Source organism: Lineus longissimus, chromosome 8, assembly GCF_910592395.1.
Source record: "Lineus longissimus chromosome 8, tnLinLong1.2, whole genome shotgun sequence".
In the NCBI taxonomy this organism is placed as follows: domain Eukaryota; kingdom Metazoa; phylum Nemertea; class Pilidiophora; order Heteronemertea; family Lineidae; genus Lineus; species Lineus longissimus.
In genome coordinates, this window is record NC_088315.1 from 7,317,078 (window position 1) to 7,331,359 (window position 14,282).

The 14,282-nt window shown below is 39.2% G+C and overlaps 1 protein-coding gene across 3 annotated transcripts in view; it reads left to right on the forward strand.

The window, feature by feature from the left end:
* Window positions 1-14,282, forward strand: part of LOC135492103 (transcription factor Sox-6-like) — a 166,622-nt gene that overhangs the window by 39,447 nt on the left and 112,893 nt on the right. For all 3 annotated transcript variants that reach the window (XM_064778283.1, XM_064778281.1, XM_064778282.1), the window contains exon 3: window positions 7,701-7,773. The gene's annotated coding sequence lies outside the window, so the exon portion shown is untranslated. The remainder of the gene's footprint in view (window positions 1-7,700; window positions 7,774-14,282) is intronic.

Here is a 14,282-nt window from a genome sequence, read left to right on the forward strand (position 1 = left end):
CTTTTAGAGTATGGGTTATGATAGAAAAAGTTTTTGACAGCTGTATAACCAGTCATTTGTTAAAAAATAGGGACTGTGTCAAGACTGTGACAGAATAAAAATCATAATCATATTGATTATCAAAAAATGTGTTCAAAATGTCAAATGTTAAAAAAAAACCTAGCCTAATAATTTAGCAAGGATTCTTTGACTCAAGATCGAGAACAATTATGTCATGATCTGCTTGAAAACTCTGTTTCAAAATGATTTTTTTAGTGACACATTGCGTGTAAACTGAATAGCAGTTGCCTAGCGTTTAACAAACAAATAACTTCATAATGATCAAGTCGGCAATAGCGAGCTAAAAAATTGTGTTGTTCGTATTTTTCTCCGCTATTTTTCATCGTCATTAGCACAACATGTCATGAACGCCAGAATATGTCATTTCTAAACACACCAATTAGGCTGGGCATTTTCTACTAAAATTTAAGACTAATTTCTTTCACGCAATAAAAATATCGCATTCACTGTTCGAGTTGCGTATAATGCTTAATTAACATGCAATCTTAAATTAGTTTTTACACAGGAGACTGGATAGGAACAACCTTTTTATTTCTCGAAACGCGGCCATTGAAGACGCACTGAATGGTGCTGATAATGAACAGTAATTATATTCGTATTGACCTGCTTGAGACTATGGACGGTGCGCCAGTCCAAGATAGACGCAAAATAATTACAAGGTGCGTGAAGGTCCTTGGGTGTTGTTTGAATTCAGGTCATTGCTGCCCGGCAAGAGTGCTCAAAACAAGGCGGTCTCAGAATTGACCATTCTGGACATATAATCTGAAATATTGATTAGATCTGTCAATTAAGATACAATTTTTGCCACCAAAGGGTCTTGATTAAAGATCTTTTGGCTGCTATTGCGAGATGATTAGAGGGACTGACAAATGGCAGCCAGACGGACCAGATGTAGGGAACTCACAATTTTTCCATCATGCTTTTGATTCACCTGCGGCGACAGTTTAGCAGTTTATCTTACCCATCAGTTTTGCTGTGGCCAGTCTAAAACATCTATTGTGCAATCATAAAAAACTTCTTGTGTTCAAGAAGCAATCTGATACTGTAAGCGTGGAATATTTCGCCCTCGCACATCAAACCTGCCATCACCGCAGTGACCATGTTTGCAAAACTTGCAGAAAATGACAGAGGTGAAATTCTAACTGTTCCTCATTGTGTTCACAAGCTGAAGTGGAGATTGAGTGCCATTCTTCCATTCCAGCCTCATTTGACGAAAACAACACATACATAAATATAAAGCACCTGTACCAAAATAAGAGTGAATTCTAGTTAGTTTAAGTTGAAATCAACATTCGTTGAAAGATAACAGTGACACTGCTAAATCTTTTCGATCATTTCTTCTGCCAAATTCACACGGCATTGTCAAAGCATTCCGAGTGTTCACCGACTGAGTTTAAGTGTTGTGTTTAAAATATTAATGATGCTGTCCATATCAGGACCTAAGAGGTGGAAAGATTTCATCGAGAGAAGCTCCTTGTTGCATTTCAATTAGTCCAGGTTGTGGAAGTTTCATGTTTTGTATTTAATTGTACATTTATATTGCTTAACCAGAAAGTCTCCCCTTTGCTACAGGGTTGGGCCCAAGAAACTGAGAATGAGGGGCAACTCGGTGTTTTTTCATCACTTTTCAATAATTCATATTCGATTTCAAAGAAATTTTCAAATAAGGGGGAGGTGCGCAGCCCCCTCCCCACAAACACCCTCAGTGCATGCAGCTAATGAGTGTCTTGTACATTTCACTGTAATTCCAGTGAGATTGCTTCTCATTTTTACAAGGGATTTCCTTCAGTATACTGATATCACATCCATAATCCATCACCTCCGTGAGGCAATATTCCACAACTCCCTCAAAAGAAAGCCAAAGAAATCCTCCGACACATGATTGGGCGCACCTCGTAACAACAAAGCGTTGCCTCACTTTAAAGACGGTACCGCCCAAAGCCGCTCCAATCAGATTGTTCAAATGACGAAAATGCAAAGCGCTCATTAGTCATTGTTTCAACAAATCGCAACTCACACATGAGCGCGTCCGGCATTCCTGTTGATTTTAGGCAACAATGTGTAAAGCCAACCTACGCAAACACCGACGATATTGTTGGCTTCAAAGCCCTGCTGCGCTCATGGGGAAACTTTGTCTTTTTTTGCTGCCGTTCTCTGGGCTATGCATTTCATGCCTGCTGCTTTGAGAAATGGCATTTGCTAGTTCTTAGATAAAGCGAAAGAAAGTGCGAGTTTCTCTGCTTTGTGTTATTGCCAAATATTAAATTCTTCATTATTTCAGATATTTTCATTTTTGACACATCATTTTGATATCAGTTGCACATAAAGCGTTGTCAGTCAAACAACTTTTCAACTTTGTATTGCTGACCTAAAAAGAACTTTAGCACATTTGGCTTTCGTGCTCTTTGAATTTGCAGTTATGGATATCGGGTTTTTTTCATGCCCAATATCACAATTGGCTTCGGGAGTTGATTTGACGGCATCATTTCTTGATTTCACTTATTTGAAAAAGGAGTACAAAGCATATAAGTTTGCATCAAACACTTTTGATAGAAAAGTGAATTCCTTTGTGTCAGACTTTGCAATTTATAACGATTTGTTTGGATGATTTCAAGTAAACGTAAGCTTCTAGACAGTAACTTTTGAAGTCACACAGTGAAATGATATCATATTCCAACATGATAATTGCAAGATAAATGAAAATATTGCCTAGAAATATTTTGTTTACATTTGTGCCTTAATGAAAAAGTCTTAACACGACTTTGTGACCATGCTGAAGTATTCAACAGAAAGTTTATTAACTTTCTTGCATTGTTCAAAACACTTGTGAACAAATGAATCGAACAAGATATTTTACTTCCCTCCTCAACAGGAGAGTTCTATGTTAATGTGATACGGAATTGCGCAATACTTTCCGAAAAGTTGTAACTGACAATGGCGCTCTTTCTTTGCAGCATATACTGGGTGACACAAAAAAAATAGAGAAAGATCGTTCCCAGTCCGGTACTGGTACCTAATTAGAATAAGAGGTTTTTAAGATATTCTGGACACCTCAACATTGTCATTTTCCATAGAGAACTACCTTAAAGAGGACTAGAGGCAGGAGGGTCAAATCGGTAGTCTTCAGGTGACCAATAGGAACAATTATATTCCACAAGAGTGAATAGATTTGATGAATTGTGAGATAGGAGAGACACATATGGGAATGTAACCTACCAGTGGCTCCTTCCTATAATTTCCCTTTAAGACCACGTCTTCTAGAACTGTGGCCCGCTGCAACCTTATCTGTTTCTGCTCCTTGCAATCAATAAAAACTTAAGCATCATCGTTAACATTTGCTTATCAACGGTTTCATGGGTTACATATTTTGGCTCACCATGTATACAATAGTTTAATAGCCAACAACAACATACATTTTACATGTAGCACGATCATTATATCCTTTATGAAAACAAAACTCACCGCAGCACGAGATGATAATTCAGCTCTTAAGAGAATACTCAAGCCTACTTCACATTGCATTATATGAATTTCTTGTTGCTTCCTTATGATGATATTTGATGCAAAAATGGAGATTTTTTCCACATCTCATAAATACGACGAGGATTTTTTATGCGTTATTTACATTTCTTGATATACATGTTATGAAGTAGTTTTTATATTTACCAGATACTTTTGGACGGTATCTAAGGAGGAATTGTGTGCATTTCTATATCTAATTGTTGAAATGTACTCTTAATAATCAAATAGGTGATATACTTGCCTTTGTATGCCAAGCACTTCACATGCCAATTTCATACATTTGACTTTGGACAATCGACACAATATTACCGTATGCGGTTATTTTGTGGCGAGTTGTTGACCAAAATATTTTCTGCCCAATATTGTGCTAGGAGAGGACAAGGCACAGAGCTTAAAATGAATCTACTGCAAACTGCCCATAGCCACAAAAAGCAGGGTTTAATTTTGTCCGTTTCCTTTTTTAGTTGCCGGATGTAGGCAAACAGGCTTGTTGGGGATTGGGCAACACAACTTGTGGTTTGCTACTGGTCCTGTTAAAATTGAGTAATTAGGAGCATTACTCCTCTTAATGGATGCTGGTCTGTCCGAGACGGTCACCTAAACAACAGTGACACAAGTTACACAACAATTACTTGCAAAAGTCTTCCATGAATTGCCTCAAAACAAAACAACAATCTCTCTCATTCATTTTCCCAAACATGTCAAATGTTTGGTGCCAAAACTTGTATTTCTTTTTATCATCTGAAAATCTAACTAACTTTGAATGGGAATCAAAGAAAAGTTTGGTACAGGCAGCCAATCATCTGGTACCTATTGGTAGATATTGTATCGTTAGACTGAGCTCGGCCCGATATCACCTCAGATCTTATTCGATTGTCGTGCAAAAATACAAATCTATATACTGAGGTAAATTAAAAACTATCTTTTCTGATTGCATCATTCTAGCGGATTCATAAACACATCGGATAGCGTCTTACGATATCGGGCACAACCAAATATGGAAGAATACGGAATGATGTCTTTCTGTTATTGAAGATCGTACCATTTGTCTCGGCGAAGATTAACGGATCAGCGGAGCTTGCGCAAATGAAAAATGGATATTTATTGGTTGTTTCATTCTGTGGACCATACATTCGATTGGTGCATTTTGAAATCAAGTCATGTGATAATAAGCGCTTTGATTTTCAGATAATATATCCGAGGTGGGGACACGGCATCCTTTCGGTAGCGTAGGAAGGCAATGAACCATGAATTGAGCCCTGTGTGACGATGCCATGTGACCTGTCAGTCGTTACGTCTCTTTTCTGTACGTCGGATCAGAATATCGCGTTGTTATTGCGGACGAAATGAGTTTGATCTTGCTGGATTTGTCTTCAAAGATTTTCACTTTGTTTTTGGACAGGTTGCGGATATGTCATGATCTGTTGATGATATCATATCGGAAACCACTTACCTCTGAAGAAATTGCCATGTTTGGAGGTGACCATCCCTAATCTTGGCTGGGGATCAGAAAAGAAAGAGAGTTTGACATTTGTTTGACGCGACTTTCTCCAGGGAAACGAAACGTCCCAGTTTCCTTGAGCAGTGGCTCTGTCATATAAAGTCGAAGTCTGCTAGGCTATAGCCCAAGTTGAACAGTTTTTCAGCCACCTTCCAGATTCCATAGCATTGCGCAACTGGGTATCACTCCACCTGGATGAGATGCTGATACTGGACATCTCCTTTTAAAACGACGAAATGAATGGAATGAAGTCGCCATATAACAGTGACATTACGTCATTGTGACTGCAATACCATTAAAATAAAGTCATATTGTGCACAACGTCATGGGAATCTGACAGTGTAAAAAGTTGTACTTTGCCACAAAGAATATAATTGGTTTCACAACGATGCTGCATTGTGACACATAATGCATTGAGACAAGCAACAGACGTTGACACAATCAGCCCCAAAACAGGTATATATCTCCACTGACAGCCGGTAAAGAGATCACTGTCTAAAGTAACCAGATATGATGACCGTCTTACAGCCAGGCTGATGTCATTATCGTTACAATGATAGGAGATTCCATCACATTTGTGGTAAGATTACTCCAGAATGGAATTTATCTCAACACTTATTTTGACAATATGTATTGGAGGATTTGGAGTTGCAATAACCCCATTGATTCTGACAATGTTTTATGATATTTGGGAGGTTGTTGGAACTCATTGGATACTGACTTTTCTTGCTCTTCTTGATGTCAAGACAAAAGTAGAGTTTCTTGGTGATGAGACCGCTCAGAATTCTCTTGCTTGTCTAATTGGCATGCCAACTTTAGACTTTTCTTGCCGACCGAATTAACTTTGAGTTTTCTTACTTGTCTAAGTGACAAGACCAATTCTTGCTACATGTATTCCAAGTGACATCATTTCATAAATTGTCAACAAAAAGCCTTATAAGATCGATACTGTATTCACTCCAGCGCCCCTACATCTTATAACCTCAGTCTCCCTCCATTATTGCTTCATAAGATTATCTATACAGCTTTGCCAAGTTATCTTCAAAACATGATTACTTCCCTGATGAGAATTCACACTAATTTCACTTTCATTGTGTCAACAATAATTGGGTCCACCCGCCGCGCCGCATGTTTGTCCGCCAAAAACGAATCATCCGATTCTTTGCTCCAGCGAAAAGGTTAAAAGATTACAACTATACAAATTGCCTCCCTGACTTTAATTAGAGTTCGATGTATCTGGCTACGACCCCTAATCCATCGGAGAACTTCATCATTATTATACATGGACAAACAGGCGAAGTCGGTATTGTGCGCGATGACAAAGCGAGACTGCTTGATTAATGTCGCGTAAACCAGCGCTCGGATTATGAGTGCGTAATATATTGAAGTAAATGAAAAACAGGACCTGGCATTGTCATGGTCTCTCGGCGCAGAATAGCGCCGCTACTGTGCTTGTGCAGAACCGCCATTGCTGCTTAATCAGTTGTTAAGGGCACGAGATTAGCGGCCTTAACTTGTAGAGACTGCTCAACAATGGGCTAGGGCAGCGGGTAATTGTGATTGGGTTGGATCGATAATGCGCTACAACAGAAATTCCGATGCACGCACGCACGCTCCACAACGATCCGAGGAAAAAATTCCTAGGCCGGTTAATAATGTAAGGCGAAGACGCTGAGTTGCTCTGTTTATTAAGCATCTAATTAAGTTTTAATTAACGGTTCTAAGTGACAGTGAGAGGCGGCTTCCCTGCCTGGGGCAAGTTGCACCTTGAGATGCTGTTATGAGAGCATCCTCTTGTCAGGGGCTCGTGGATCACTAGTGCTGACTAATGCTCGAAATCCGTCATAAGTGGCCAATTTAGAAGATGCTGCTAATCAGTTGTGATGGTGTCGCGTCTTGTCCACTGATACTGTGGTGTGTATTACTGCAGTTTTTGCACACAGTGGTATGGTGGTATGTATATCACTCTGAAGTTTCTAACACACTCATTTAGGTCAACTGTCTCCGACATTGGCAAACTGATTTTGGGGACTTGAGTCCCCCGCCAAGCCAAAAAAGGGGTGTTTGTGACTTACATCTACCAATGGTTCAGCCCTTTGGCAATCCCTCAACTCTTTTGCTACACAATTTTCCTCAGCTGCTACAGCAGACAGCGTAGCCTCCTCAGTAATGAAGCAGGACCCCACCATTATTATATTAGACATAATGGAAATTCAATATGATGATTACCCTTTGTTAAACTTATGAACAAATTAGGCAAAGTAACGAAGTATGCAAGCTAGGCGGCTAATGACTCGAGACGAACTTTGATGGGCGAGTCACTGTCATAGCTGATTGTACTTTGTGGGTAAATCAGATCATTCTTCACAGATTGCCACATCTTTGTGTCCTGATCATATTTGTCAAGTGTGTAATTCTCGGCTGATGGATAGTAATGTATTGTCTTTGCTGATGTAGGGGTGGAGGGAGGGAGGGAGGTGGAGGGATTGGGGAGGATAGGTTTGCCTGTATGTATGTATCATATGAGTCTGGCTTGTGAACAGTATTCTGTGAACCGTAAAACTTTTAATGCCTATTCATTGTTATGACTTCCACCACATTTTATTTGTCTTTTCAGAGCAGACTTCGATATCAAGGACGGCAATTTCAACACGGCGGCTTTTGACGCCCTCTTTCTTTTCGACTTGGTGGTAAGTATGATATTTGCATATTACAAAAATTCTGAACCAATCGCCAATTGGAAAGTTTTTTTCTTTCTTACGGAGCATTTCGATTTTCTACTTTCCTAATGGTTTCACATTTTTGGCGAATTCACATCCACAAAGTTGGATTACGATTTCATGATAGTTTTACCGTTAGATTATTTTTGTTCAAATTTTATTACCAGTGAAGATGATTTTGCTTGAAGAGGAGCAAATTTTTTTTCTTGGATGAGCTTGCAGTTATAGTGGTAAAGCACCATTTTCTGCTGTCGTCATTGTCGTCGTGGTCGTTGTCGTCGTGTTCGTCATCGTGGTCGCCATGGTCACCGTGGTCTTGGTCGACGCCGTGGTCGTGGTCGTCGCCGTGTTCGTCGTCGTCGTCGATATGGCAAGCCCGTCGCACCTAAAATCGCCGAAAACGAAGGGGAAAAAAATGTTATCCTGCCCGCCGCTGTTCAGGTCCATGAAGCCCGAGTGCAAGATTTGACATCCACTGCAAGACGCCGCTTAAAAGTTCCATGTCCTGTTAATAAAGCAAAACAGAAACTTATGTTTTGAAATAAGATTGTATTTTCATTTCTTCCTCCTCTGAGCTGCCTCTACAGAAGTCGTTGTCATCGTCGTCGTCACTGCCGCCGTTGTCATCTCTGAAAGATGATTTTTCAGCTTCACAAAATGTCTCTTCAAGCTTGAGATGTTGGCGATGCTTCTAACATTTGAACACGCCATGTGCATGGTTATGATATTTCACAATTTGGCTTTGAATCATCTAGCCAGTCATCAGGACCCTCTCATTGTTAACCAGGATAACCACACTCAGCCGCTTGGGTAGACAATTATCATTAGGCAACTAGCCACACTAATTTAACAGGTCATCTTCAAACACTGCAATGGGTTATTATATTTGCAATGATCCGTGCTGCAATCCCTGCTAAAGAATGTCATCGACTCAACTAGCCAGTCTAAAGTATCGCAGCCTCTCATTGTTAGCAGGGATAACAATACTTAGTCGCTCATATAGCATTGATTTCTGTGGAGTACACTAACGATTGATCCTTGACCGCGCTGTTGTGTGTGACACGGCGCTCGGCGCTAGTACTCATTGTCGTGGTTCACGAGATAAAATGTAAACGGCTAATCCGTTTATTGTGTAATTTGACCATCACTTTGTCGGCGAGTGCTCGTGTGGAAAATTTGTCGCCGTTTGGGGAAGACACTTGTCAGAAGACAATGGTCGTAATGGCGGACAAGTGGATGGCCAAATTAAGTTGTCGCTTGGTGCTATATCTTGTTTACCCGTGAAGCACATGGATTGTTAGAAAATCACAGAAATTGTTCTTTGCCCAAGAAAGTACAATTTTTTGGTGAGAATTGTGGTTCCGTTATTAAAATAAAAATAAACATAGCCATTGTGCCATGAATATGCATGCAAATCAACTGAAACTTGGTATTTGTAGTATGTGTATGTCGATCAACAACAGTATTGTAGAAATTTCAAAATAAGGTTAAACTTTCAAATTTTTGAATGCACATGTACTGAGTAAGCCTTTAAGGGGGAATTTTCTTAATTGCGAGGTCAGATTTGAGTGGATTACCACAAATCCCAAATGGAGACTTGTTACAGGGTATCAGTGCATGAGATGGAATTATCAAACATCAGAAGTAACACTTACGCAACGTTTGACATAATATTGACTAAGAGGCGACATCAGTCAAAGCAAACACAATGGAAAGATCATCTCTTCTTGTCAAGTGAAGAAAATCTGAACGATTTTGACATTGACGATTGTTTTGAGGTACCAAGGCATCAAGAAAACGTGGTACAATGCAATTATTTCTCCGGTGCTAATGAAATAATGGATTATGGAGTAGATGCAACTTGATTGGGAATTGTTGGTAGGCATCAAACTGGAAGACGTCTTCTACTCTGTTTGAAGCTGGAAGAATAAGAAGATAATTTTTTGTGCCGTAACCTAATTCTTACGATGATTTGTTACATAAGTAATCACATTATGTGAACAATCCCAACACCATTTTGGATTATGTATTGTTTAGTAGGAAGGCTAAAAGTGGAAGCAACTACCTTGCAGAAGTGTGGATGGTTGTTTTACAAGAAGTAAAAGTAGCTGTATTCTGCCGCTAGAGAAATTTCTTTCTAGAGAAATACTGTACCCTCCAAGTCCAGCTGAGAAATACGCAGAAAAAAGTTGAACAAAAAAGAAGCATTCCATCCACTGTCCAATTGGAATTTTCCAGCTGTGATTATTGAAAGTGTCTCTAACAAGACATCTCTAAACAGGTGTAAGAGAATTCCATCCATCTGCTGCACACAATATCCACGTAATTAACCGTATTGATATTTTCTCTGTCCGTGACCAATGGCATCACGGTCAGTGTACTAATGAGCATCGCTTAGTGCCGACGTTTCCAGCGTCTTTGCTACGATAATTGGTCATTCTTGCGATGAGCCAAGGGACTCCGATGATGAGCAAAATCCATTTGCCTCTCAAGTCTCTACGCTGTAAACCGCAGAACCATAAAACCATCATCCATTGGCCTTAACTGTATTACTTTTGGGAAGATGGCTGGGTCTAATCTACCGTTGTCTCCGTAATTGCGTATTGTTAGTTTGAATGTGTTCGTCTTGATTGAAGGGTTGAGGACCAGAGACAGACCTGGCTTGTTATCTTCAATTGTCCTATCTTTTATCATATCTACCAAAGAGCTTTCAATAATGTGCCTATATAGATATTCGAATATGATGCTGGTAAGTCACCAGAATTTTGCCTGTTCTTTCTGTCCTGTCGGTGTTTCAGGGATACAAGGTCAAATTTCATTTTCCTGAAAAATCTTTAGGGGGTTCATATCTGTGCTGGTTAGATTACCCTAAAACGTTTTTAAATGCTCAAAAACCCTTATTTGTAATGGTGACATATTGGTCATTGGTCTTACTCCTCAGCAATGCCTTCAAAAAACAAACCACAGCAACCCATTTTTCATGCGTCATTGTACACATAACTGATCATAAATCTCACCTGTCAAAATGTCACTTCTTCTCAAACAATTCATAAAGCCATGAAATACCAATAAATTACTTTTTTTACTGATTCTAACAATTGTTAGATCAGCTAACTAAAATCGCATTAGCTTTCTCATGAATCACTTTCTACCTGTTATGCGGGAGTCGCTCCATATGATTTGGTGATTTAGCAATGTCAGAGTCGAGAAAGGGTAATGAAGACTGAACAATGGAACTATCTTTTTTTTGGAGTTAATTCTGACACTGGGTAAGGGTTGTTGATGTGTTTTGTTGAAAACTCTATATCTGTACAGGGTGTTTCAAAAAATATACAAAACAGGTCAGGTCAAAGCAGTGTTGGAACCCTTACTCGTGGTGACCAATAATTTTTCTATTCCTGTGTCATCCGAAGTCGCCTGAAATTGCATCTTAAGTCTTCATAATGCTCCCAGACTACCTTTTATCATAGAAAAATGTCTATATCTTACCAATAAACCCATCTAGCCTTATAAGCAATATCCTGACCTTCTTCACGATGCAAGTGCTCTTGAAATAGCTCTTCTCTCTGAGAGGATACATTTCTTTTGTCACTTCGTATCACAACAATAGAACGAGCGTTATATCGAACACTTTCTCTTCTTTTATTTACATAGACGTAAGATGCTGAATCTTATGTATGCATTTTATAATCGCCAAGCACATTTTGATGTTGCATTATATCGCAATGTGTTTCTAAACATGATAGAGTGGCTCACAAAGGAAATTAGAAGCAATTTTGAGTGACTTTGAGTATAAATTTAGTCATACAAAAGTAATAAACATTGTTCTCCTTGATAGGTTTGGAATAAATTTTGGAAATATATTTGACAATTCTTCTGTTGCTTATAGGAGTATCTCAAAAATCACTGATACTGGAGACCATAACATCATATGGTAAAAGCAGACATGAGTGTGAGATGAAATTGCTTTGGGGTTCCGATTATAGTTCCAAAATTTGCTGTTAAGTTGTGCTTGAGGGCTGCGATATCCACGAAATCAAGAACGAATGTTAAGCTAAAGCATAGGAGCAGTATCAGGGTGTTGTGTGCAATAAATCAACAAACTCTCAATAAAATCACTTGTTTCGCCCTGACATTAGCCTACAACACATCTGTCCGACAACGTTTGCATGGATGAGATGTTGGCAGAACAGACTGTCTTCTTTGGCCAATCAATAGCCTTTCTCTTCAACCAATCAACAACAGGGAGCAGTGATGTGAACTCAAGTAAACAAAGAAATCGAGTGAAATTTGCACTTTGGAATTTTTCAGCATTGGGCGCTTTGCAGTTTCGATGGAATCTGTGACTGTAGTTAGGGATGTCATAAGAATAATCGCTTTGACCTGATAAGAAAGTAGACATAACATTTTCTTCTCATGCGACGTGTCCTTGTTTTGTGGACCCTCTCAGGACAGGCAGAAAGCAGTGGGTCATACCAGCCTCCACACAGGCTGGCATGATGCATTAGTCATTCAGAAAGCAAAGTCCCAAGCCCACGACCTGAACCGAAAATAAAATTACAAGATTCGCTTTTCACTCGACATGCGCTTGTTTCTTGATGCACGGCATGACGGTGCAGCCGACCATTGTGAATTAGCATAGAAATCTAACGCTTTGTGACGCGGGGTGATTCATCTCTGCTGATGGAGTCGAAACGTCATTAATTGTACATTCATAAATTTGCCCCAGTCATCGGTCATGGCCATGCTGTTGAACGCGATGCAAGGGAATGCAATCACAAATTCCGTTACGTAGTGTGACAATTGCGACTACTTGGTACGTTTCATCACTAGATGGCAGTAGATGTCATTTATAGCAGCATCTTTAGATTTGCTTCAGTATAAATCAGCTGAGTTGTTGAATGTAAGGCTGCATGCATGGGGATGTATTGTTACAGTTGTAGAACTCGTAACTGTACATTTACTGTAGTTCTGCCATGTACATGTAAAAGCAGGTAGTACACTCTTACCACATACACAACTGTTAAATTTTTGAAAACTTTTCAAGGTGAAATAAAGTTAGGAACACCAACAATGTTAAGACGTTTTAACAGATGACGATGGATGGACAGCATATCGAAACTTACCAGAACTATTACAATCATGAAAAAACTGACCTGAACAACATCCATCGTCACACAACTTATCAAAACTTGTCAAAACTCATTGCTAATTTTTAACTTGTCGATAAAGAGTCATCAACCAATCTCTGATTGAATCCATCTTTTCAAGGTAACCGATTCCTGAGTGAGCAATGTACTTGAAAACAAAATCCATCATTTTACCCATATCGACTTTGGATCGCATTTTTTTCTCACATTGGTTTATAGATTGGCTAAATATTGCGGAGTACTTCAGTTTGACTAAAAGTCTATTGACTAGTAATCGGGATGGTAATGCATCCCAATTGGGCAAGATTGCATCATCGTGTTCATGACGATAAGTTGTCGTTTTCCACCGTTTCTAAATGGAGTAATTTGCAAGGGTGTTTTTGCAACATTAGCTCTTTTTCTGTTTGTCATTTTCTTTGATTGAAAGTTGTGAAGTAAATGGTTTTCGGAAGAAGAGCGGTTGTCTGGAGTTATCAACAAACTAAAAACGATATTCTTTTATGAAAGCAAACTTGTTGAAGATGTTGTATCTGAAAAGTGTTGTTACTGTTGCCTTTTGGAATGTTTTAGTAACAAGACTAACTTTTATACTGGTTGAAGCACCAGAGGATTTTACGATGAATGAATGAATGAATGAAATTATCTTTTATATAGCACCTTTCCCACTGAATACAATGTTCAAAAGCGCTCACACTCCAAAGTTCTCTCAGTGGAGAGGAGTTTTCAAGTTTTTTCAGAAAGTGTAATAGTTAGTTTCTTTCCTACGATGGACCCATCCGCAAAGAGTGCAGGGTCAGTTTCTGGACATTTGGGACATAGTGGTTTAGTAATGCAATCCTTAACCCAAAAGAAGAGTTTTGATGACAGTATTGAACCCGTTCATGTCACCATTTTTCCATTCCAAGATTAGGGGAACCAGGCTGTACTAACTCGCCATAAGACAAAGCACTTTTCGAAATTGATAACCCCCGAAGTGCCATCAAACATTAAGCCCCATCATATGAGCAGTTGATCCTAACCCCGGACGACTGTTCTGTGCGCCATTCAAATACCATTAAAATGGAATTTCGCTGTTCAGACCTGAGTCACCATGGCTTAAAGCTCAGAGGAGAAGTTTCAATCACTCACAAGAAAAAATCAACAATTTTCAAAATCATGGAACTAAGTAACATGACCATTCATTGGAAAGGTCTGAAACCTTTTTTTCCAATGGAACTATTCATTCCAGAGTTAGTTTACTAGATTTTGGGAAATTCTTGTGATAGCGAAACAATTCTTAAGTAAAATGTAATTTGCTGATTCCTGAGTCATGGTATTTGTACTTGACAA